Here is a 27,652-nt window from a genome sequence, read left to right as displayed (position 1 = left end):
CAGATGTGACTCAACATATTAAAGAAAAGTTTCTTTTAAAAAAGCTTTTAAGCAAAAAGAGAAAAAATCCCGCACAAAAATATACATTTAATTGGCATTATAAAGTTACCAACGCTAAAACGTTTTTAGAAAAGTATAAATTGATTGTTCTTTGCCATGTATCGCCATCATGGCTGGTGTGGACAAAGCTCAAAATAACATGAAAACATACACTGTATAATGTGAAAAGATGTTTTTAATAATTACAGAAAAAAACTTTCAATGCTAGGCCTTTAACAAACAATTTAGAGTGACACACAGGTTTGTTTAAATTATTGTTATCAAGGGAAAATTTGTAGTGCAACCCATTTTTTTCACACTGCTTTACATGTAAATAAATCATTGCTGTAACTGATGTTTTTCCACAAAAACATCTCTGACAGAGACTCTTACCGCATTTCTTGTGACCTTCTGAACTCACTCCATCTCACACACAGTAATTCCTCCCATTCAACCACAAACTCTTTCACTCAGCTACAGTGTGACTCCAGTACATTTCTTTTTTTAAACTTTCATCAGTAAGTTAATGGTCATAATTCCTCACAACATGCTAACAAAACACATCCTGATTGTAAGTCATTGTGTTTTAATGATGTAAGATGTGTTATATCAAAGTCCGTTAACAGAAGTCGTACTACTCGGCGGCCATGTTTGCAACACCTCTGGGTAGTCCACAGTCCTATTTACTTGAATGGGGGAAGGCAGATATTTATAAAATCACTGGCAAAAACCACAATTAAACAGCATATTTCCCATCAGATATTTAACATGACATGAACTGTATCATACAATTATACTGGACTTCCTTTGCTAGAGCGGCCATATTGAGCGTTGTATTCCTCACCGTTGTGACAGCAGTGGCGCATCTTGTTAATATTAATATCTTTGGTTATATTTTGTTAAACATTTTAATAGAACATCTATATAATGCATTTCGAGATCCAGCGTACGCTCTTTGATCGGCACCTGCAGCTTTCAGACTTCAGGGCACATGAAAACACAACATCATGCATTTTTTAATAAACTGGAAAAACTTTCCTGGGTCTATAAAAACAAATTTAGAGATGAAACGTAACATGCAGCTGTGACACATATGGACATTATTGGCAGTATGTTCTGTGTTTATGGTAATTACAGGGACGTCAGAGTATGAGAAGAGTTTAGTGTATGACACCATGTGTTCCCTTCACTGAGTATGCACAACAGACGTCCAGATTAACGTTCATCCCAAAAGTGAAGAAATTACATTTGAACTCATATAAAAAATGAATAGATCCTGTTTATAACATTATTCTGAAGCTTTTTTGCTGCCTTACATTTTCAAGTACAATCAAATTAGCTTTACCAAACATTTCAACTTTACTCTTTTAAAGAGCTGTAACATAAAACAAGTTGAGATTGCTTAACTTGTTTTGATGAGTTGAAGTAATACAAAAACATAAAAACTTAAAATAGTAAATTGAAATGACTTGTAAAGCTAATTTAATTGTGACTAAAAATTTAAGGCTGTAAAAATTGACACTTTAATGTGTACTCTAATTTAGCCTCTACATCAACATCTGTGCTTGAAACAATAATCTTACACTGTAGAAAGATATCAGTTAAAAAAAGATTATTTTGTCAGCTAGAGCGACAGAAATATACCATAAAATAGCGGCTTCTCCTGTAAAGTTTTTCTCGTATATTTGCGGTCTTTTCTGTAATTTTACGTTTTTGACCGTATTTCAAAAATACATAAAAATCTGTAAAAAAAAATGGTAACATTTTATTTTTACATTGTACGTGGAAAATCTGTAAAAAAAAATAACAAAAAAATTCTGTAAAATGAATGTACTTTTCTTATGTGTACTGATAAACAATTGACATTTCTGGCAGAAACGTAACTGAAAGCTCAAATTTTAAATCACTATAAGCTTACCGTTGTGAATTGAGGTATATGTCGCTTTATAGACTAGATGCTAAATAACAAATTTTTGGTTTATTTTTTTAAGTTACAAAGAACCACTGAGGAATCTGTATGATTCAAATCATATATGGAAATCCAATCTGACAAGTTTTCCAGAATGTCGGTAGGAGTGTCTTTTGTCCTCTCTGGTCATTCTGCGGCTGGTCTCTTGTAGTTTAGGGGTTGCTGATGGTTAGAGAGAATCTGGGGCCCTCAGCTCCCTCAAGCCCTGAGTAAACAACATCCACAGGGTCTGACCCAGATCAAAAGACTTCATTTCCAAACCCACCACCGGCACAAACTTCTCTGACCAAAACTCTATATTTGGAACAAGGACATACTTTCTTTTTCCTAAAATGAGGTGTCTTAGGCAATGGCTGTTGAGAAAGAACTGCTTTTCTTCCACACGTCCCACTCACGGCTCCACAGAGAGCACACTGTTTGACCTCCTAACTATTTCCTCTCAAACACTTTCAAAAGGTAGCATGCTTTCTTGTTCTCAGGAGAATGTGTGAAGATTGTAGAGATGACGCTGTGCTGTGGCTTCTACAGAGGTTTATAAAAAATACGTCAAGCTCATTCTATCACGTTTAAATATATTTTAGATATACTTATTGCAGTACGCATACTAATATCAATGTAGTAGTATACATGCAAGTGTACTGTTTCAGTGCTACTTATGAATTGCAAATGAACAAGTATACTTTTTACATTACATTTCATTCGAACTGCAATAACACTACACTGTAAAAATGATTTAGTCATGGCAATATTTCATTTATATTTACATTGACTTATCAAAATAAGTTAATACATTGTAACTTGTTTTTATAAGTTACATCAACTTAAAACTTTTAACTTGAATTTAAAGCAACTTCATTTTATTTCAATTATTCCCATAGTCAAAAACAATCTTCCTTTACAACACTTATAGGTATACTGATAGTTTACTAAGTCAAAATGTGTAGCACTTGTTGTATTGTTAAGTTTATTAAATTACACTTTCAAGTATACTCTCAATATAAACTACTAGTGTTTTTTACTGCAGGTAAACTTGAGAGTTTTCTTCCCCCCTCTCTCTCTCTTTCTCCATCTCTCTCTCTCTCTTTCTCTTTCTTTTATATTATTCATATTATATATTTTATTATCTTATAAATTATATTATTACTGTGTAAACGTGCATTTAAAAATATGTGGGTAAATTATTTAATAGGCTAGCTAGTCAATTAAAAGTGTAAACACAACTACAAGCCAAGTACTCAAAAAATATTTTAACATTCTAAGACAAATAAAACAACAAATTTATACGTGAGCTAAAGTAGTTTGGTAAATCTGACCTTGCTGACATCACCACACATACAGTATGTTCAGTTTACCTCATTTTACCTACATTACATCATCATTATTACTGTAAAAACTGTAACAGGTCACATTATGAACAGTGAAGGGTGTTTCTGTTGATGATCCTTCTCTTCGATTATTATTATTTTTTGTTTGAGATAAGAAGCGCTGTAAAGACCTCATAACCGTGGCAGAAATCACGTTTTTATTTACTGGAATAAATGCCCAATTTCACATATTTCTTGCATCATACAGTATGCAGTAATGCCTAAATACAATCCAGAGATAATAATCAATCGAAGCATGATAAATTCCGTCACACACATTTGCAGAAATAAAACCTCAGGATTCGAGCGAAATGTGTGACTAATGTCATGGCTTACTGTAAACATCCCCAGCTTCCGTATGTTGCAAAAACACAGCATAATACAGTAAAGGAAAGTTTCTTCTGCATGGACACACAATATGGAAAGAGAATTAGCTGTCACTTTTATAATTCTGCAATATTTCTGTAGAATATTGACTGTCGTTGATGTGAATGCATTGAGGGATTTGAATGAATTGGTAGAGCATTATATCAGCAGCATGAAGGGTCAAGGGTTCAGTTTTAGGGATCAAATGTACTGTTCTGAGAAAATGTATATCTTGAAAACACTGTATATCACTTTAGATAAATCATCTGCCAAATAAATGTATGTGTACTGTTTACTGCATGCTATTTCTATGTTGTGGATAAACTAACACACACGCTCTGAAAAACGCTGGGTTCAACCCATGGTTGGGTCAAATAAGAACATTTTCTTGGTTAATTTTACCCGGCGATTTGGTTCTTTCCTTTTTGACCCAACCATGGGTTGAAAACAACCCGGCGTTTTTTCAGGTACAACTGTTACCTGAATGATACCTTTGATTGTCCAGAGAGACAAAAGTACAGCACACTCCAGACATCGGAATACACTTCCAGAAATAAAAGTGCTAGAAAAGGTTCTTTACGGCGATGTCATACACTCTTAAAGATGCTTCATAATACCATTGAAGAATCATTTTAGGCATTACGGTTCCATGAAGAACCTTTAACATTTGAAGAACATTCCTGTTTCAGGTTCTTTGTAGTGGAAAAAGAATGAAACGGTTCTTATTAGAACCGTTGACTCAATGGATAATTGAGGAACTAAAAATGGTTATTCTATGACATTGCTCTGAAGAAACTATTGTATCTCCCAAACTATTTTTTGTTCCCCAAAAACCCTTTATTCAAAGGTTTTTAACAGAACGATTTGTTTTTTTATCTTTCTGTAGTCTTTACTAGCACAAACACTCCTAAAGAAATGATGCTTCAAAATGTACTCCACACCAATTTCTGGTTCCGAGAAGAACCAAGTTCTTATAAGAACCATTTCGTTCTGTTTTATATTCTTACATTTTCTTACAATTTTTTTTTAATTCAACAAAGAACCTTTTGCTAACAGAAATGTTAAAGGTTCTTTATGGACCCATTCAGTAAAAGTAGTTCTTCTATGACATTATTTATGTAAATGTATATTTTAATATAATTTATATTCATCAAACTGTGAGTTCTCTACAAACAGAGGAAACATCTGTGTGATGTGTCATTTTTCTCTGTTTCCCTACATGCATGTCAAGCACAAATATGCTACTGTTTAAACGCACAATATGTGTGTGTGCAATTTCCGGTACTGCTAACCAGTACTTACATTCTTCTGTGTGTATTTAGCTTCACTTTGGTTTACCTTTAAAATTGAAATAATTCTCATTTGTCCATGGTTGAAATTGGAAAACTTTTTAGATATAAAATATTTTTTATACTACATACATACATTCATAAAATTCTACACAATAAATCAGTTTTAATATACTGATCTCGGGTCAGTGTCAGTGGAATATCTATAGTCTGCTACCCAGGGTTCAAAGAGCCGTGTCAATGTTTGTGTAACGACAGCGAGGTCCAGGAAAACAGCGGGAGATTAACTCTCTCTCTCTCTCTCTCTCTCTCTCTCTCTCACCTTCTATCAACAGGAAACATCTTTTCACAGTGCAGGAAGTGTTGCTGTCTAATTGGCTCGGTGTGATTCAACAAGAGGGCTTTTCTCAGCCAATGGGATGGCGGTTATTTTGAGAGGCAGTATAAAAGGCGAGAGATTCACAGATCTAAGGCCACACGGCGGCGGTGAGGTCAGATGAACGCTGGGTCTCTGCTCAGTTACCCTGAATCACTTCATAAGCATGCACAGTAAATGCAGAAAAACTGACTCACAGAAAATGGGCCGATGTCATCGTTCTGTAGTGCCACCAGCTCATCTTTCTCAGAAACACAGCAGCTCGGGCCTTACTTCATCCTGGTAAATGTAAGTTTACTGGGATAGAACGGTGTGATGGTGAAAATGCCTTATTAAAAACAAAACAGAAATATTGTTAAACAAGCGCACAACATGTGAACACAACATTGTTTTTACTTAAGAAAAATGAATATTTTGTCATATTTATTCACTATGGCGGCCTGTTCATAGCACAATCTATTTACATAACTTTAACCATAACTACTTCAGTCTCTACACCAAAGGATGACAACGTTTTTATTTTAAGCTCATGCACAGCAGATTTACTTTTTAAATGCACTTTATGAAAGCACTTTAAATACAAATGGATTTTGATTGTCTATCAGTGTTTTTTCATTCAGCTCTGATGGTCATCATATCCCTATCATTTCTCTGTATCTTTATTGTTATGGTTGTAATGTGGACTCAACTATTCTTTTAAACTTAAAAAGTTTTAAGTTTTTAGTTTTCCATTTATCTGTATAGGTATAGTTGTCTTCCCTGGAGTGAACGGACTCTTATTGTGAAATCTCGAGGCAGCGGTTTGACAGCTTCTCAACCTAAAAATAATTAAACACACCAAAGTACAACTCCCGAAAATGTTAAATATTATTATTAAAAATATGATCTATAGAAGCAGGCACTATTTATCACATCGTATAACAGATTTGAATCTTCTATTGTGATATTGTTAGCAACAATTAATTAAATTCATCGTTTTCCTCAGAAAGTTTTTTGCATGACTTCATCGGATAGTTCAAGTCTGTCATCATTTATTCCCCCTCATGTGGTTGTGAATCTGTTTGTGACTCTTTCTTCAGTGGAAAACAAAAGAAGATATTTTGAGAAATGTCCCAGTGATTTTGTGCTCATACAACGGAAGTCAATGGAGTTCATTGTTGTTTGGTTATCAACATTCTTCAAAATATCTTCTTTTGTGTTCTGCAGACGAAAGAAGCTCATGCAGGTTTAAAAAGACGCATAAATTATGAAAGAATTGTCACTTATGGGTGAACTATCCCTTTATGAAAAAGCAATCATTAAGTCATTAAGATTTCAAAAGTGTGTTTGTCATCTTCTCAAACCTTAACAGCAGTGTGAATCATGTGTTCATCTTCTGTAGAAAAAAACTCACATGAGGATGAGAGATGATGACATTTTAAGAAAAATCACTCCTTGATGGTCTTCAGAAGAAAACATGCAATCGATAAAAAAATGCTCTCACATGAGGTCATGTTGTGGTTAATACTTCACCTCCAGCTCACTGATATCATGTGTTATTTTAAATGTGGTGAATGAAAAGGTTATTGACTTATTTACTAACAGTCAACTCATCTTTCGAAACAGGCCATCAGAACGGTTCAATTACATGTCGCGCGTCTTCCTGCCATTTTAAACCAACGCTCCAAAAATATCCCGTGCCCGTTTCTTTATGGGTGCCTGACGGCCTCGGCACGCTGGCAGACTTCTGAAATTAGCACACATCGCTCCATAGACAAAGGACGTGCCGAGGGCACATTCCAAGAAAAGCCCATCGTGTAGGATCGCGACTCCCTCACATCAGACTGCCACACCGTGAGTCACCTCGGCTAAAAGAGGACCATGACATAAACCTCGTGTTTGGAAAGTGCACGGTCACGCCAAGAGCACGTTTACATCAAACCTGGAGCGCTCGTCTGAAATCCCTGTCAACATTTACAAGTATACTTTCTGTCAAGATAAGAATGTTATTGCACAGTTGTTGCTCTTTTGTATCTCAGGAGATTCGGTGAAGTTCTCCGTTGTTTCATTTACATATCAGCTTAGTCTCAGATGTTTGCATTTGTGAGATTTGTGACTCTTTTTCTCAAGAGTAACGAGACACAGATGAGACTTAAGCAAAAGACTCCTTTGCTCTTCTCATTTAATCTCATTGATGTCTAGGAGAAACAACTGAGATGTTAAAGAGATCTCATCTGTGATTTTTCTTTCTTACAGTCATGAAAATGTTCCCTGAAAAGCACACTAACATAAAAAACCCTAAAATCATACATTTTTATTTCTGCACCCGCCGACATGAATAAATCCCTTTGAGAAATCTGAAGTACTTCCCATCAAATTATTATTACATATAAAGCAAACACAAGAGCCAGAAAGAGATCGTCCTTGAATACACACCGCCAGGATGTTATTCTGTTAGTCTTTGAGTGGGTGGTCTGATATTTAAAGGACCGAACGCTCGTTTTACATCCATTTCTCTCCTGGTGGTCGCACCGTCAGAACGTATTTGTACTTGGGAAATGCTTCTTCTGGTCTTTTCCATTTTAAAGTCAAACGTAAAACTTCCTAAAACGTTGGGTTCTCCAGATTAGAACAATCCCCCACCAACCCATCATTAGTGGGATTGGAGCAGCGCGCCACACCCAAGCGAGATGTTTCCGGCGGGCTCTAAAAATGGCCGCCTGATGATGGGGTCGGCCTGGAATAAGCGAGGGGTACCTTGTGTTCTGCTGTTCAGATGTTTATTAAGCCGCACGCTCGCAGGAAAGTGAATCACACTCTCGTGTTTGTGGCGACATCAGTGGATTCGTTCAACTCCAACATTTTTGCAATGCGCTGTAAAAAAAACGTCCCCGGCCACACTCGACGCCCACGGAGAGCCACAGAGCACCCGCATTGCAGATGGGAAATATGTGCATCCGCAAGCGAGGCCTAAACCAGAGAGAAGAGAAATAAGAACATCTCTTAAATGCCTCTGTTCTTTCTCTTAGCAATGAGACTGAATGGAAAGCAAATGGAGAGGTCACACTTTTTCTGCTGCTTTTAGGACCATTTTAGTTGTATTTGATAAGCATTACAATGACTTTTAATCATACTTAAAGGAATAGTTCAGCCGAAAATAAAAACCTGTATATGGCTCTTTCTTCAGTGGAACACGAAAGAAGATATTTTGAGGAATGTCTCAGTGGTTTTGTGTTCATACAATGGAGGTCAATGGGGTTCAGTGTTGTTTGATTATCAACGTTCTTCAAAATATCTTCTTTTGTGTTCTGAAGAAGAAAGAAACTCATACAGGTTTAAAATGACCTGATGAATAAACGGTGACAGAATTTTCATGTGTGTGTGAGTGTTTTCTCTCTGTGTGTATCTGACCCCTCTCACCACACAACCCATCACTCAACCTCAACAACAACCCATCTTCCTGCTTTCTTATAAACACTACCAACCATGGACAAAAACAACAAACCGACCAAACCATAAACTTATTCTTTACATTAGAATGTGTGGTTACTTCTCTTTTCACTCTAACAAAATGCTGGGTTATTTCAACCCAACATTGGGTCAAAAAATTTACCCATGCTTTGTTGTTTGAAACCAAAATTTTGAGTTATTTTAACCCGTTGTTGGGTCAAATATAACCATGTTCTGTGTTATTTTAACCCAACCGTTGGGTTTGTCCATATTTGACCCAACGATGGGTTGAAATAACCCAGCATTTTTTGTTGTTGAGTAAAACCATGGTAAGGACATGGAAAATAAATACAAGCCTAAATGCAAATGATGCACCTGCTTTTATAATCATGTATCGCAAAATAAAGATGCTTTATAACCCAAATGAAATTAAATGCGAGTTTACTTGCAGTGAGGATAAACACGCTTTGTGAGCACCAAATGATTAAAACTGCATACTGATGCACCTGTGAACTGTTACATTCAATGACAGATATTAAGAACATTTTAGATTTGTTTTGTATGATAAAAACACTTTAAAAATGCTGGGTTGTTTTCAACTCAGTGCTGAGTCAAAAAAGTAAAACCCAACTGTTGGGTTGTAAATTAACCAACCCAGTCTCAAGGCACTTCAAGGCATAGGGATTCGTTCCCCCTTTTTATGTGTCACTCAGCACGAATTCAATACACAGACCGCATGTGTACTGTACATTTATATATTTATAACCTAATATCAAAAGAAGTCATACATATTTTAGGAGGTGGCAAACCAAACCACACCCCAAACCCTAAAATCACAGCCGCAAAGGCTTATTTAGCTAAAAACGCAAGTTTCACAAGGTGGCAAAACAATGATAAATGGCTACTCAAACCCCGCCCCTAAAGCTAACGTCACAGGGACAAAGTCAAATCATTACAAAACATACCAATGAGATCGTAGTGAATAGGAAATCACATGAATGAGCCACCTGGTAAAATAGGTTCGAATTCACATCAGATTGCATTGATATGTATATTTATACATATGAAAGATACCGCGTATTAAAATACGTTAGATTGAAAGTCGTGCTGGGTAACACGAAAAAAAGGAGAAATTCATGTCCATTAACACAAATTAATAGATTACAGATTGTGACAATGTAACAAATTCCTGTGAGACGGTGTTGAACCCAGCTAACACAGTACGTTCTCACGACGTCGCCAGTTCGTCTTCATTTGGTCACCGTGACAATACTTTGTGACCACGTTCTGAGGACGTCTTTGCAACGTTACATTTCTTAAAATTTTTGTGTATGTTCCAGAAACGTCCTAGCCACGTCCTCAAATAACGTAGGGAATTAATACTATGAAGAACGTTGTAGCGACGTGATGTACTGGTCTTCAGATAACCTGGACACTGGTCATTTGATTAATGAATCTGGTCATTTCTATTTATTATGTTATTGTGTGGAAAATTTATGATTAAAATCTGTTATAATGTCAAGACGAATGCTATAAATCCCAATTCTGACAGCTTTTAAACAAGAGTTTAATTCGATACCACAATTAAAGCTGCGTTTCTATTTATTTAGTGCGTGCGTCTGATATGTGCGCGCACGCGCTTTTTCTGTTCTGCAAAGAGCCGCGCGCTCGCATCATTTAAACGTTAACGGTCATTTCTTTTTTCGTCAATGCCTGATATTCCTTTAGCGGTTTATTAATATTCACCTTACAGATGTGAGACTAAACACATACAGTCTGTGCTTTATAAATATTTGAATAGAGAATTACTCCAATTGTGCATAAAATTGAATCTTTAACGCACAGATTAAATCACAAATTAATTTAATCCGCCATGTGAGGGATGATAATTGTTTAAATTAAAAAAATAAAAACGATTTTAACAACGTGACTGTTTGGTCATTAGGACATACTCATCACGTCCCAGAAACGTTTTTTGGTACGTCCCTGCGACGAATATGGTACGTCCCAGGTATGTCTTCAGGAGGTAATCACCATGTCCCAACAACGTCCAATGTTATGTCATCACGACGAATATGGGAATCACAAAGTTAAGTCGCTGGAACGTTATTATGGTATGTCGTGGCAACGACTATGGTCCGGTCCGGTCCAGGTATGTCGTAACTGTGTTAGCTGGGAAATTAACCTATGCTGGTTTGTTTTATCTCATTGTTGGGCAAAAAACGGTTGGTTCTGTCTCTGTCTTTGTAACCCAGCATTTTTTTAGGAGTGCAGTTTTGGTACAGTGTCCTAAAGCACAAACAAAATTTTCATCCCGATCCTATGAGAATTTGTAACTATTTTACGAGGTGGTTAATTCATATGAATTGTATATTGTGATTTGAACATAAATGATTATTAGAAAAAACGCAGAAATTAAGCCCCACACCTGAACCTAACCATCACGGCCAGAAAGCAGACTGAACTAAAGTGATTGGACCAATTCATATGAATTAACCACTTATTTGTTTTTACTTTTTTTTGGTATGAATTGCAAGTATCACATTCAAACACATGTTAACTGAAATTAAACGTTTTTACTCATTTACTTTCCCTCTTTATTTCACTTCCACATTAGACTGATCCTTTACCCAAACTGTGACCGACTCACAGCGTTTGTATAAAAAATAGTAACGGCATAATGTAACTGAGTGCAGCTATAAGTTAACTAGTGCCCTAGTGATCTTTACTATTAGCTTTCTAAACAGTGAACAACTTCTAGCATTATTAGTCAAAATAAGTGACTGACTTGAACTGCTGTTTATGTCTCCGTGCATCTCCAAAGCATTGCTCCTCTCGAGAATAACGTGAGACATTTGACTCGCTCACACTGAATTCCAGGAGAGTCCGAATCATGACCGCCATGACCCCTCAGGTGGAACACAGATACACGGGGTTCATTCTGAAATGAAAGGTGACAAAGGCGAGTGGTTGTTAAGCTGTCATCATACATCACCTCAGATGGTTGGTCATGTGATATTTCAACATAACATTAAACTATAAGAGCAGAACTAAAGTGCAGAAGATGGTGAAGCTGATCTTGAGGAGACACGAGAGTTCAAATGAAGACAAACAACTTTCAAAGTAAATAAAGTTGTTACAGTATGAAACTATATGAAATGCACTGACAATACAAACAGCAGTTTATGTTCTCAAAAGTAATATTTGTGAAATATTAGTGAAAGCCCCTTAAAAAGAACAATTGTGGATCATAGTTGTCTCAAATCTTGCAAAACATTTATTAAATGTTGTGTCTTCTAGACAGCAATGAGATTATGTGGAGAAATATTTTTGTACAGTCGGACACTTACTTTTTGCTTTAAAAAATTCTAAGAAAACCATACAGAAATCTCTTGCTGTTCTCCATTGAAACAAATTCAAACAGGTCTCAAACCGAACTTTTGATTAAAAAAGATTAATTAACTAAGTTAATATTAGTAGAATATTACTGAATGTTTCAATACGAACTCATCAAATTCATCCACAATCCAAAACAGATTATTTTTGCTTTACAGTCTTAATTTTATAGCTCCGTAATTTTAGGAGAGACATTTGAGACCAAGTTGATTCTTAAACGACACATAATTGAGAATTAAATAGAATGTCAGTAGAATTACAGCTGGAAATCATTTTAAAGCTTTGAAAACAGTTGATAACAATAAATCCTATAATTTTGGGGCACAACATCACTTTTACAAATTTTTGCAATGTTGTACAAAGATCCTCATTAAATTTAGTATAAAACTCAATGGTGTCTAGTGTAGTGAAATATTAAATTAAATTTGGAAACAAAAAATAGAATAAAAAAAATATTGAACTGACTTTTTTTACAAAATTTTGCAACTCAATTTTTAAGTCAGTTAAATATAATTAAGTTCAATTGACTCATAAAGCTATTTTTTTAAACTAAATTTTATGTTGGTAAAGAGCATTAACATTAATCAGATCAGTTGATCTTGAAGAAATTTGTTAAGAAATAATCTCTGTCTTTCAAGGTTTGGTTGTCCCTCAAATTACTCTCATTTGAATCCTGAAGAAACACCTGAGACATAAGAAATTCTTTCTAACGCTTTATTTGCGATGGAGTTGTTCTGTTGTGTTCGGGTCTCAGACAGCTGGTGGCTCTTGTAACTGGAGGGGACACACGGTTCACTTTAAGAGCGGCGGGATCAGACGCTCTTATCCTATGATTGCACAAAATCGTGGCCTAAGCCGAAAAGAGTTGTTTAGACCTGCACCATCACTCCACTTAAACAACAGAAAAGAAATGCTCAATAGTGACGAGTGGCTGCTGCTTGAAACACACTCTCGCCCGGGGCAGAGGTCAAAGCTCCACAGCTCCACTGATTAGTAGATAACCCCGGAGGTGATGAGAGGTCACGCTGGAGAGAGAGAGAGGTGGACAGTCAAGGTTATGGAGCACAGAGATTATACGAGCGAGCACCCCCGAGGCCTTGGTTCATCTCAGACTTACCAAAAGCCTGCTTGACCTTTCTCTCAGAGTTCACACTGTTTTGGAGGCTCTTTCAGCACTAAATCACTCCATCACAATGATGAGATACGACCACATTCTGAAGTGGATTGGGTTCTTTTCTCAAGGTGTAATGTTGCTAAGCAACAAACACAGACTCACCGCACAATGCTAGATTACTAGTGACCAATCACTGAACAGTAGACATTATGTCAGACACGCCCCCTGACAGACGGACAGACAGACAGAAAGACAGACAGAGAAAGAGAAATTGACAAAAAGACAAACAGGTAAAAAAACAGAACGTTAGACAGACAGAGAAGAAAGAAAGAAAGAAAGAAAGAAAGAAAGAAAGAAAGAAAGAAAGAAAGAAAGAAAGAAAGAAAGAAAGAAAGAAAGAAAGAAAGAAAGACAGACAGAGAGAAACACAGATAGTCAGAAACACAAACACACGCACACAGAAACACAGATAGACAGACAGATGTAAAGACAGAAACACAGACAGACAGAAACACAGATAGACAAACAGATGTAAAGACAGAAACACAGACAGACAGAAACACAGATAGACAAACAGATGTAAAGACAGAAACACAGATAGACAGACAGATGTAAAGACAGACAGACAGACACACACACACACACACACACACACACACACGCACACACACGCACACACACACGCACACACACACACACACAGAGGTCTGTCACAGACGTATCTAATGTACTATAGAATTCACAGTATAGAATTGTTCAGGTAAATCTGATAAACTATCAGAACAGAAGATTGATCTGTGCTGAGGATATTCAAACTCACTTCATCATTTCATTACATCAGTTGTGAATAAACCCCCCAGCAGCGCAGAACATACGTATATCTCCACAACACCTGAAACTTCTCAGGTGTGCTTGAAATGCAGTCTTCGTCATCTGTCCTTTGAAACGCCGTCATGTCTTGCTCTTTTTAGTTCAGATTTTTGTGAGAAGAGACGGTAATGAAAATACCACAGGCAATTATAGTATTAACCAAACACTCAGAAAACACGTGACATATGTATGTTAGACAGGCTTTGAAGTCAGCCCTTGTTTTCTTTTCTTCTGCTTTAAAATACTTGTCTGTGCCCAGATCAATCTATTCCCAAACTGAGTCTTTCAAAAATAAAAAAAAACCTCCCACTCGACTATGGCTGTTTTGGTTGCCTGTCTTTTTCTGACATAGTAACCACCCCGACAGACCTTTTAAGATGCCTTTCTATTCATTTACTATCCACAAAAACAAAAGCCATGCAATCGCGAACCTTATTTTACAATCACGTCAGTGTCTTGGTCGCAGGTTTGCATTCAATAACACCCTGACCGAACAGCAAGCTTCAAAAGCCTTCTCAAGACTGAAGCAACACTTTCTGCATTATAAAGTGTTGGTGAACTAAGAAAAAAATGCATTTCGTCTGATGAGAGCCCATCCACGTCAACTGTAGGAAAATAAAAAACAAAGATCAATCGAATGAATCAATATAGTATATATGGTATAGTATATAATATAGCAGTATAAATGCACAAGCAAAGAATGAATATGTTGTGACCACATTCTGAAAAGTTTTCACATTTATATGATCTGTAACTGACAGACCAGCCATGTAAACTGTGATTTAGTGGAAATAACACAATGTTCAACAGTTTTCGAGGTGTTTGTGTTAGATCTCAGGGCGTGTGTGCTGAAAGCAATCGCACCGCAGCCGGCAGCCGCTTCCTGCCGCTGTCAAACTCAAAGCATCGCTCTCCATCCTTAACTGCACTAATTGTGAAAGTGAGAAACTACATCAAGAGCAGCAATCAAACCGCACGACCACAGCAACACGAGGGCCGACCAATAAAAAAACAGCTTGGGTAGATGCGCTCCTGTTGGTGCGGATCAAGAACCAATTCACACCTTCACACGCTCCTCCAGATCTCCTGTTACATTTAGCGACTTGTCAACTGTCCTGTGGCCATCGTGAGGACCAAGCCCAAAGTTTCAAGTAGTCAATGGAGGTTCCACCCTAAAACAGGTTCACTAATTTACTCATGACTGTTAAACAGTTTAACCACTACCTTAACAAACGACTCAAGGTCTGACTGCAGTTATGGAAGACACGAGTCGAGACATGTTAAGATTCATATAAACATCAGTGCATCAAACATTACATCTCTTTAATATCTCAATTATTTCTCATGGACCTCATTAATGAGGTTAAACGGAGAGCTAATGGAAACTTTTACTTAAGTCTCAAGTCTCTGACAAACCTGACAAATGTGTCTGTCATTAGAGTTTGAGAAGAGATGTCAACAATGTGTCAAACTGAGCTCAGCTCGGTCAAGCCTGCAATCAAAAGTCAATATTATTGAAGATGATCCAAGGTTATTTTAGTTTACTAAAATTAAAATGTTGGAAACGTTAATCTTATAACGCAACATAAACAATAAACAAATAAATTATAAAATGACAAAAGCATACACCAAAATTGCTAAAACTTTAACTAAAGTCGACATAAAAACAAAAAAAACTAAATAAAACCAAAATCAAAACTTTCATAACTATGAGATGAACTCAAAAATTTCTCATCAAATTTACCGAAATCCAGAGGATTTTACATTTACATATTAAGAGAAACATCTGAGACTGAGTTGAGACTTAAATGAAACAAAACTAAGAATCTTCACCTGAGCTGTGAAAGAGCAACTTTTGAGCAAACAGTGAGTTAAGTTAATATATTTATAAAACATAAACAGCAATATGTAATTGCTCACAAGTTGCTCTTTAATAGCTCATAAGTCTTCATGAAGGCCCCAGTTACAGTTGATTTATGTTTTGAGTCTTTTTGTCCATGATGTTTTTCGACAAAACTCATGTAAAATAAACACATAAAATAAGTATACAGCAAGAGTCTAGAGATCAGTCAATCTTAAAAGAACCGGTTGAGAACATTTCATATTGAGATTGCAGACTTGTTTGAGACATGAATGAGATTTTACCTAAAACTTCAGAGGAGTGACCATCGTTACTCTAGTTCTAACCAGCGTAAGCCAGTGTGGAAATGTGCGGTGTTTTTCACAACCGTACGTCTCCAACGCAAACTAAAACATCCTCTACATGACACATATTAATATTCTGGAAGAGTCACGTGTTGCGCTTCACCTGAATCATCACTTTTAACCGCCTGGTCCAGTCGGGAGCTCTCGACCTGCGTGACCCCAATGACGAAATTCACCGCGTGCTCAGGAAACGCTCCTGCTGTGTTTCCTCTGTTCACAGGAAAATCTGCAGAGAGAAATCATGCCCGACAGGTGTCAAACCTTCAGATTATCCAGTGGTTTTGCTTAAGCCGTGAGGTGAGATCAAAAACCTGCATGTCTTCAAGTGAGATGGTTATCAAGGCATAATTAGGTCAAACTTTGTTTGTACCCGAGGCCAGAAAATATTCAGAGAGAGAGTTTGTGTGCTTGATTCGAATGATTATGTGTCTTTACCATAAGAAATGGCAGATTGCTTAAGAGAATGACAGAGTCAATGCGCACTGAAGAAAATTGTCTGATCGCTTAGAAAAACAAAACCAAAAATCTTTGACAAGCTGCATTATTTGAGGATAATTCACGTCTAAATGATGCAACTAGGTTTAATACTAAAAGTTAGGGGTTTGTTCAAAGCCATAAGCAAAAGTATCAGTGATGCTTTCCTTGTGAATATTAACCATGATTTAGCTACCAAAAAACATGGTTACTTAAACCATGCACTGTAAAAAAAATGTTGGTTTAACTTAAAAAAAATAAGTTATCTGGTTGTTTTAAACTTTTGAGTTAATTCAACTTAAAAATATTAATCAACTCAATGAGAAATTCATTAAGTTAACTAACATTTAAATTTTAAGGCAACCATTTTTAAGTTGAACCAACAGGAAACCAACAAATCATTTTTTACAGTTAGCATAGTTTAACCATGATATTTGTAGTAAAACTATGGTAATACAAATGTGACCCTGAACTACAAAGCCAGTCCTAAATATTTCTGGCAAAAGCCAACAATATTCTTTTTCTTTTATGCCAAAAATCAATAGGCTATTAAGTAAAGATCATGTTCCATGAAGATATTTTGTAGATTTCCTACCGTAAATATTTCAAGACTTTATTTCTGTGAGTGGATGCAGCAAAATCGCCAACAAAAATGGCCGGAAACTCTCCTACAAACTTCACTCGCTGCTGCCCGCTCTTTGAGAATTACCCTCTCAAGTTTGGTATATGTAAAGCTTAGAATTTCAGCTTTTGGGTTCATCTGCTCTCCACAACGTCATTACAGCGGTAAGCCAATAGAGAGCATTAAAACAAACCTGTTTCTTCTTAGCAACGGCCTGCTACAGCGCCTCTGATAGACAACTTCAAAGGCCATTTTCTCAATATTTTGATTTTTTTTGCATCCTCAGATTCAAGATTTTCAAATACTGTAGTTGTATCTCGGCCAAATATTGTCCAATCCTACCAAACAATACATCTCTTGTGACTGGTTTTGTGGTCCAGGGTCACAAATGGCCATCATTCTGTCAAATAAACATGGCTTTTTGCTATAATAAAATCTCTGTTAATTCTCTATATTAGCAATCTTTACTATAATAAAAAGGCAAAAACAAGTGGTCTAGATTTAAGGACTGTACGTGTGTGTTTGGCTAGTTATACAGGCAGATACTGATGGTGTGTTAAACTGAGATGCAGTGCGAGTGTTTCATGAAGAGACTGTACAGGATTGTTCTGTGGAAGTGTACCGTGTTTATTCAGCTGCTGGAGTTTGCAGTCGGAATGTTCAAATGCACTTGCGTCTGCGCTGGAACAGACAAAACACAGAGAGATGCATTTACAGCCTACACAGACTAATATGTCAAAATCCCATTAATATAATGTATTCAAACAATACAAGAGTATTAAAATCTGAAAATATTTCAATGTATTAAGGGGCCTTAAAACTACTCTTAAATGTTCAGACTGATCTCATAAGAATTTGTAACTATTTAACAGTGGCTATTTCGTATGTATGAAGTGAATTGTACAAAATCATGCCACTTTTAGACAACCCCCTAAAAACCTAAATAGTCACGAGATAGTGTTAGAAGTGAATTTATTGAATATAATTTAATAGAACTGAGGGTGTTAACAAATAAGCCAAAACATTTCAAAAACATACTAGAAGCCGAGGAACATTTTCCAGAAACTTTTGGAAACCTGAGATGTCTGCTAATCTTTCTCGACAGCTGTAAAATAAAATAAAAATGTTAAAAATGAAGAAAAACTGACATTTATATTTCACTTTTGTTGCAACTTAACTCTGATTTATTATCGCTGCCGAAACACATCAGTGAAAACCAAAGCAACACAAAACACAGTGTGTAGGAAAGAAAGCGATAGCAGAGCGCTGTCTCTCTCTTTTACTGTTGACACAACCCATGGTCAGAGCGCTAATGTCACGCTAAAACATCCCTTGGCTTCCATGAATCAAACAGAAAGCACCTTTCACAATCTCATTTTTGACAATGCAAACATTTTGAGAGGCTGTCGCTGCGGGCCGAGCGTAGGCGGGATTAGGTGTTAACAGCTAATAAACGAGAACCACGCCCCCAATTAAACCCTTATGGGCTCCAAACGACAAACTGAGGCAGCGAGAGAAAACCAGAACCTCACGGCCATCATAGAGAGGTGTTGCTGGAATGTGAGGTTCTTAACACGATGGCCTGTTTCAAACAAATGTCCTTTAGTTCTGTTCTGCATTTATTTATCGTTTAATAGAGACAGAAACTAGTCAATGATTTGATATGATGGAACTGTCACAATATCATATTTTCACTAAATAAATGATGTTAAACAACTAAAGTCATTTTAAAGCTGCAATCCGTAACTTTTGTCTCTCTATCGCCATTTCTGTTAAAACATAAAATTGCAGGTCACATCATGTACTTTTCTTTACACATCTAACTGGCATTTACCATTAAATACCTGACAGTTCAGTTTAAAAAACTTTAGTATAACCTTATCATTGTGAATCGGGTGATATTTTTCAACCTGATGGTAATCAATCTGCAAAAAAAACATGGTTAATACGATTTTATCTTTTGCTATACTAAACCCAATTAGCAATTTTATCTTTCTTATAATAAAACAGCAAAAACAAGCGGTCTTGATTTAACAAGCCGTGGAATATTTTCTGTGGAAATCTGAGACGTCTCGACGTGTTTCTCGACAGCTGTGAAATAAAAATAGTTGTTAAACGAAGAAAAAATTTAAATTTCACTTTTGTTGCAACTTACGTAGATTCATTATCGCTGCCACAACGTATGAACGTAACAGTGAAAATCAAACCGATCTCACAGGAATTTGTAACTATTTACGATGTGAATCATACATAAACATAAGATTATTCGAAAATACTGCAATATTGAAGCCCCTCCCCTAAACCTAACGTCACTGATGCGAAAGAAAATCGTACTTTAGCGTACAAATAAGATCGTACGAATTCATACGAATGATCTACCTCGTAAAATAGTCACGAATCCCTGGGAGATTGTGTTGCATTTTTCAACACTGATTTTTACGTACTTTCATTTAGTTCAATTTTAATCAAAAAACAAAAGTTATGGATTGCAGACACTTCATTTACAGCTGTGCCACTCACTAAGATTTGAAACAAACTAAAACAAATGCTCATAAGTGACTGATTTGAAGTGCTCTACATAGACAACACCTTAAAACGCAACCGTATTTGTATTGTTTGATGCTCAAAGCATACGATTTAATAACAGATTAAAACTGAATATGGCATAAGAATACAACACTGTCTAGAAAGACAGCTCATTAGTTTTTGAAATAGAAAAAACAGCATGCTGTAGATCAGTGGTCACCAACCCTGCTCCTGGAGATCGACCGTCCTGAAGATTTCAGCTCTAACCCCAATCAAACACGCCTGAACTATCTAGTGTTCAGGTTTGCTTGATAATTACAGACAGGTGTGCTGAAGCAGGGTTGGAGCTGCAGTCTGCAGGACAGTCGATCTCCAGGAGCAGGTTTGGTGACCACTGCTGTAGATCATGTGTTATATAATTAAAACGGACTATCAATACCAGGAAGAATGACTTGGATTCAATGACGAACTCTTATGTAACACTGATCAAACCCAACAATCCAGTTTCATAATGTTATGTGCACTTCAGTCCAGTTTGCAGTGGTGTAAAGTATTGGAGTAAATGTACTTAGTTACTTTACTTAAGTATCTTTTTGGCTACTTTGTAGTTGTACTGAGTATTAAAGATATTAGCAACTTTTACTCTCTACTTAACTACATTTTTGAACAAGTATATGTACTCTTTACTCCACTACATTTGTAATGACTAATGCAATTACACATTACATTTTGCATGACACCTATCTTATAATTAATATTGCCATTCACAGGGCATTGAAGGTACTACAATCTTGTGGATTTTGCCCTAACTTACAAAAACTTGTCAACATGGCTTCTTTATATGAATATGAGTGCAGTATCAGGTAGATGTCAATCGCTGGCGGTTTATACATGGTTAGCCCTTACCCGCTATTTCTACAGTAATATATTGGCAACACTGTTGCCAGCTAGTTACTGTAGGTCACACATCTACAAAAGCTCTTATTTTTAAAACTAACTCTTCCTAAATGTGCTCTAAACATGTTTGCTCAAAATTTGACCATGTGGTGGGACTATTGCCATGAAGTGATGTAAACCAGTAAAAAGAATGTATAGTATTTCAATTTTCAAAAGTGCTCTCACACTATATAGACAAAATATTAACCTATAGAATGAGTCGGACACAGAGAAATGAACAATCCACATATGAATCTCAACAATGGTGACAATCAACTGAACAGCTTCATGCTGCAATGCATGCTGGGTACATAGTACAAAACTCATTCATGATTGTTTGTCACCATTGATGAGGTTTGTATGTCAAGTGTCTAACTGTGTCTCAATTGCAAAGAAAGATTTTCTGACAGAGATCTTTCCATTATAACATGTAATCACTTTACCAAACATATCTTAATAAATCTTAAATGCTATATTATTATTATTTAATGATTGAATTCTTTCAGATGTATCTTCAGTTACTAAGCAAACATAAAGTTGCGGTTCCTGTAAAGTCCCTTTCAGTGTTATTGTATAAGTGTACATTTTAAAGCTACAAGAAAGTCAAAGAGTCCAACCAAAGCAAACACTGATCGCCATAATGGTGACTTAAAACATAATTGAACCACTATGAACTAGAGTTCAATCTCAATACGATCTTACACAGATGACAGAAATAAAGTGAAAGTGGTGTCTGTAATATGTGAAGATGTTATTGATGTTTGTGTTTAATTCTCCTCTGGTGAAATCTTGACAGATTTATTGTGTTCATCTGTTATTTACACTTGTTCATCTAAGACTGTGTGACTTAAGTGCGTTAATAGATTCTTTAATAATGTATCTTCAAACAGCCATTGCAGTAGTTTACTGTAAAACACCTACAGTAACTAGCTGGCAACAGTGTTGCCAATGTATTACTGTAGAAATGGCAGGTAAGGGCTAACAGTGTATGTGAAATGAGGACATGACTGCAGCTGGCCATGAGGCCCAAACCAGCATGTCCAGTGCAAAAAGGCTTTGACTTTTTAATTCTACTTAACATTATTTTATTTATCTGTTATATTGAAGAGACCTTTTTGAAGGACTTTGGTTTACTTATGAGCACTTGAGCTTAAATGAGACTTAGGGTGTTTGTAATGACGTAGGTTATATGGTGTCGACCATGATTTGTTGCAATTTTGAGGTGTTCAGTCTTATTATGATTTAAGAAAATAAATGCGATTGCTCACCTCACAAATCAACTGTTTCTAGTTTTTCACTGCTGTGTCTCTTAAGTGTTGAGGACTAGTGCTGCTTTGAGCCTACATTCAGTATGAGTAAAATACTCAAGTACTGTTAAAATCAGATACTCAAAGACTTTTACTGAAGTCGTTTTGGAATTGGTGACTTGTAACTTGTAATGGAGTAATTTTCACTGCAAGGTATCTGTACTTTTACTTAAGTATGGTTTTCAGGTACTCTTTACACCTCTGCCAGTTTGTGACGTTTGGTCTTCTCAGGTGCACGGAGTGGAAAAACTGAGCTCTTGTTCCAGAATTTTCCACCAATATTTGAAGTGTATCCAAATGAGAGCTGGACTTTGTCCAGGCCTTTGAATTCCAAACAGCTGCTCGCACATGCCAGACAATCTCTGGTTTTCATTTTTCACCCTGGAATCTACGTCGTCTCGTGTTTTCCTTCGGAGGCCATGCCGCTCAATGCCAGCATTCTTCGATTCCTCGCGAATTGGCGCGCGTGTGCGCAGGAAACAGGGCCTAAGCAGCTTCCTGAGTGACTCTGAGAGGAAACGGGGAAATAAGGAAGGGGGTGTGCGTTTAAAAATAACTCTGATATATAAGGTCCAGGCAGAATCCTGCTCAATTTCAGAGTCGCTCGCACGCTGGCCCTCGCTGGAGTCACGCTACCGCTGGAATACTACAGTGAAATAAAAACCATCAGCACGCATACATCGAAACGGATACATTGGTACATTTTCTAAATGTTTATTTAGACTCCCATCACAAAAAAAAGTGTTTAAACAACACTCTTCAAAATAAAGGTTCTTAAAAGACTGACATCGATGCCATATAGAAGAACCATTTTTGGTTCTCTCAAGGTTCTGAAAATAATCATTTCTTTCTAACCTTGTTTTCAGTTTTTGTGCAATAAAATGATTCTGCTGATGTTAAAGGTTCTTTATAGAATCATCTACAGCATCGTTTATATTTTTAAGAGAGTATAACAAGAAATTCAGTGCCATAAAATGACAATTTTACTGGATTTACAGTACATTAAAGAATACTCTGGTATTTACATCGAACACTCTTAAAAATTAAAAATGTTTTTACCATCGTACATGAAATCATTATGAATTTTCGTGCCAAACAAAACATGTTAAGGGGGAACATTCTTAAAGCAAAACTGTATTACCACAGTACATTGCATGTATTATTGTTTGAATTTATGTTTCATGCAAAACAACTTTCTAAATGTTTTGCTTGACTTGAAAAAAGGGCCAAAAATGAAATCATATATCCAAAAATGTGCCTGATTAAATCCACGTGTTTGCATTCAGAGTATGAGTCTTAACAGTTCGGACACGAGACATACATCATCCTTACAAAAGCCAGAATGTCAAGAGGGTGTAACGTGAATTTCAAACACAAATTATGTGAGCGAGACTGACGTGAGATTTACATGAGAATAGTCTTTACAGGAGCTGTTGGTTAAACGCCTGGTGCAAAAAAATGCCAATGTTTATGTGATGAATAAATCTCACATGACAGGAATTCACTATTTGCTCAGATACCGACAGCCGACAGTCATTTTCAACTGTACATTTGACTAAAAACATGTATGTGTTTTGCAACTTTCATGCATTACCTAATCAACAATATTGTGCAAAAAATGATTTTGAAAGCTTCTGGGAAATAATGGCTTATTCTGAAGAATGTCATATTTAAAACCACTAAAAATGATTGTCATTCTTATAATAACCTCATCAGGTATGAATCATTCAGAGAAAATTCAATCGTACTATAGAAAGATGCATTGTGTCTAATGAATTGTTACACAAAAAATGGACAAGATGACCACACACACATTTTTGTCTGCTAATTGTTTTAAAGCAGCTATCTGCATTTCACAGTAGACAGTATATACTGTACATGCGGGTACATGCACACATTATAACTGACACATCGTTCAGAAATGATGCTTGTAATGCGTGCTGGAAAATTGCCATGACAGCATGAACAAGTGTTCAACACAAGCAGAGATCATGACGTCTGTAATGGAAAATATTACCTTTACGTATATTTCATTCAATCTGCCTACACACAGCGACTGTTACCAAAAACACGCACTGTTATGTATCGTTTACATTCAAGAGATGACATAAGATTTTTAAGTAGGAAGCACAAAGTCGACTTGTATTCGCTTCTTTGTGACTGTTGAGATGTTGTAAAGTTAACTGTAAACTGAGATGTCATTTACTCTATCACAACTATAAGCTCTATCAGCCTGATCTTATGGGAATTTGTCAATATTTTACAAGGTGGCTAATTCGTATGAATTCGTACAAAGTGAATTGTACGAGATCCAAATAAACACAAATGTGATCCTGGACAAAAAAACAGTCCTAAGGGTCAATTTTTCGAAATTGAGATTTATACATCACCTGAAAGCTGAATAAATAAGCTTTTCGTTGATGTATGGTTTGTTAGGGTTGGACGATATTTGGCCAAGATACAACTATTTAAAACAAAAAAATAAATAAATTGGAAAATCGTCTTTAAAGTTGTCCATCAGAGGCGCTGTAGCGGCTGAAAGAAGAAACAGGTTTGTTTTAACGCTTTCTATTGGCTTACCGCTGTAATGACGTTGTGGAGAGCAGGTGAACACAAAAGATGAAATTCTAAGCTTTACATAGATACCAAACTTGAGTGGGTTATTCTCAGAGAGCGGCAGCAGCGGACGATGTTCGTAGGTGTGTTTCCGGCCAATTTTGTTGGCGATTTTGCTGAATCCACTCACAAAAATAAAGTTTTCATATTTTTACGGTAGGAAATGTACAAAACAGTTTAATGGGACATGATCTTTACTTAATCTAATGATTTTTGGCATAAAAGAAAAATGGATCATTTCGACCCATACAATGTGTTGTTGGCTATTACTACAAATATACCCGTTCAGGGTCACCAATTCAGCCATCAATGGTGTGACAGTAGATCGTACTAAAAGTACGAATGAGTTTACACAGATTTATGTGAATTAGGCACCTCGTAAACTAGTTACGAACTGCCGTTAGATTGTGTTGTTAATCTGATGGGTCTGATGGGTTCACACACACTGAGATCACAGTGTTTAACAGCTACAATACAACTGGAAGTCATTTATTTTGTGAGGATTTCAATCCAAGAACACAAGTGTAAACATTGTGTAGTAGTTTACGGGTCAATCACATCAAGATTGAGACAACCTGATGAAATCATATAAAAATCAAGCAATGAATTCCATATTAATGAAGCACCAACGTAAATAACAATGGGTTCACATGTACTCAGAGTGAAGATCTGCTGTTCAGTGATTCACACCTTGAAGTGATGGAGGAGGAGAGACACCATCAGACCATCTGAACAATCCCAGGCATACACCTCCATCACAGCTCTGTAAAACATCCAAAGAAAAATCACAGATGAGATCTTTTTACTAGCTCAGTTATTTCTCCTAGATATCAGCGAGAAGAAATGGAGAGCAAATGATAACTTTTGCTTAAGTCTCAAGGGGCAGTCTTTTCGAGTATGGAACACCATACTTGGCCTCACATCACATCAGATATTTCTCTTGAGAAAAAGAGTCAGAAATCTGACAAATGTGTCTGTCATTAAAGTTTGAGAAGAGATGTCAACAATGTGTCAAACTGAGCTCAGATTTGTCAAGTCTTTAATCAAAAATCATTATTATTGAAGATCTCAATATGAACTCAAACATTTCTCATCACATTTACTCAAATCCAGATTATTTCACCTCTAGAATCTACATTAATTTACATCATTGTGTTTCAACAATTACTTGGTTTCTATTTTTATTTCTCATAAGCAACTACAGAAGAAACAACTGAGCCTAAGTTGATTCAATGTATTTAATATATCAATCATTTTTCGTGGAAACTTTTGCTTCTCGAATGTTTCTCTCAAGTAAAAGCCCTCAGCCTCAGTTGTGTCTGTTCTAGAGTTTCAGGTGAGATCTCAACAATGTCTCATGGTTTGCCAGCATGCTAAAGTGTGTAGGAAGATATCTCAATATGAACTCAAGTAAAGACCAAATCATTCGAGTTATGTTATCCATATTTATTTTGTATTCGTCTCATTTGATTCTTTGTACAACACCTGAAACATTTAAATGAAACATAACTGAGAAAATATCTCAAGACATTCAGTGACAGAAATGACCTGATGGTCTGCATGAAGCATCCCTCGGCTATGATGGCATCATTATTAGAGTCTGAATGAATTCATACTGAAATGTTTTATACGTATCCTTTATAGAAACTGGAAACACAAGAAACTCTGGTTTGAGAAGACAATCCCCTAAAAACACGTGGATATAATGAACCAGTACAGAAGACAAAGAGAACATCTCAAATTCTCAGAACATATACACGTCCTATCATCACCATTGCGTCCTTAGTTCTGTCGTATATGGTAAAAATACCATAGTACGCTAATTTTAGTATCATACATCAGAATTTCCTATTTTCGATTTTTTTTTCTTAAATGACACCGCAGTATTATTATAGGGCTGTGAAGTACCAAACATATAAAAGACCATATTGGTTTTGGATGGTTATAGATGGTAAATCAACATAATACAAAAACATGGTAATCATTCAGTGCCATGTTTCTTATATTATGGTATTCACGTGTAGATGTTTGAACTGCAAATTGGTGGCAATTAAATAAGTGTGACAGTAAAATAAAACTGCGAAATGACACAACACTTTAATGCAATGTACATTAAAGAACTGAAAAACATGGGGATTCTCGTTTGGGGACTCCTGTAAGAGTTTACTGTTGTAAAACAAAGTCACCCATCCAGTTTTTCCTCTCCCGTCAGTAGCTGCATGATGGAGCTCATGTGTCTCTGTGTGTAGCCTAATGTCTCGCGTCCCCGGGACATCATTAGCCAAACTAATGGTCGGCAAAGCAAAGCCAATAATTCCCGCACCACCACCAGCATTCCAGGCTGCTAATCCCCCTCCATTTACACCTGAATGAGGCGAAAACTAACGCGCACTTCTGAGAGCGGCGAGTGGAGATCAGGTGAGACTGGCGCCTGCTGTCCGCGTTTGGACAAACCCGCTGCGCGAACACAATCATCATGATAATGCGCCTTTGGAGTCTCCACGCTTTCACATGCATCGCGCTTTCAATGGTGACCGCGTCTAATAGGTCTCACTGAAACCACTGACTGCAGTAAAAACTGTTAAAAAAATCACACTTACTTAACGACTGCCCTCCGATATGTATGATACTGTCCAAGAGACGCGCATTTTAAGACAAACCAAAGTGACTCGAGCCTTTTTGTAATGAGTTTTTTGGCATCCATTTCAATGGATTCATGAAACCAGGTCCCCTCAAGTTCACACAGCTGTTTTA

General features: G+C 36.5%; 1 long non-coding RNA gene across 2 annotated transcripts; it reads right to left on the bottom strand.

The window, feature by feature from the left end:
- Positions 1 to 2,016: 2,016 nt before the first annotated feature.
- On the bottom strand, positions 2,017 to 27,615 carry LOC130554024 (uncharacterized). Of its 2 annotated transcripts, XR_008962941.1 has the most exons (7): positions 27,499 to 27,615; positions 25,589 to 25,661; positions 18,136 to 18,194; positions 16,521 to 16,643; positions 11,621 to 11,773; positions 5,601 to 5,731; positions 2,017 to 2,213 (listed from the first exon to the last, which is right to left on the bottom strand). It is a non-coding gene; the product is annotated as an uncharacterized LOC130554024 (long non-coding RNA). The 2 variants fall into 2 exon arrangements; XR_008962940.1 differs by lacking the exon at positions 2,017 to 2,213 and having other exon boundaries at positions 5,451 to 5,731.
- Positions 27,616 to 27,652: the final 37 nt, after the last annotated feature.

This window comes from Triplophysa rosa, linkage group LG5, assembly GCF_024868665.1.
Source record: "Triplophysa rosa linkage group LG5, Trosa_1v2, whole genome shotgun sequence".
NCBI lineage: Eukaryota > Metazoa > Chordata > Actinopteri > Cypriniformes > Nemacheilidae > Triplophysa > Triplophysa rosa.
Note: the sequence above shows the minus strand (reverse complement) of the source record. Positions and strands in the feature narration are given on the sequence as shown.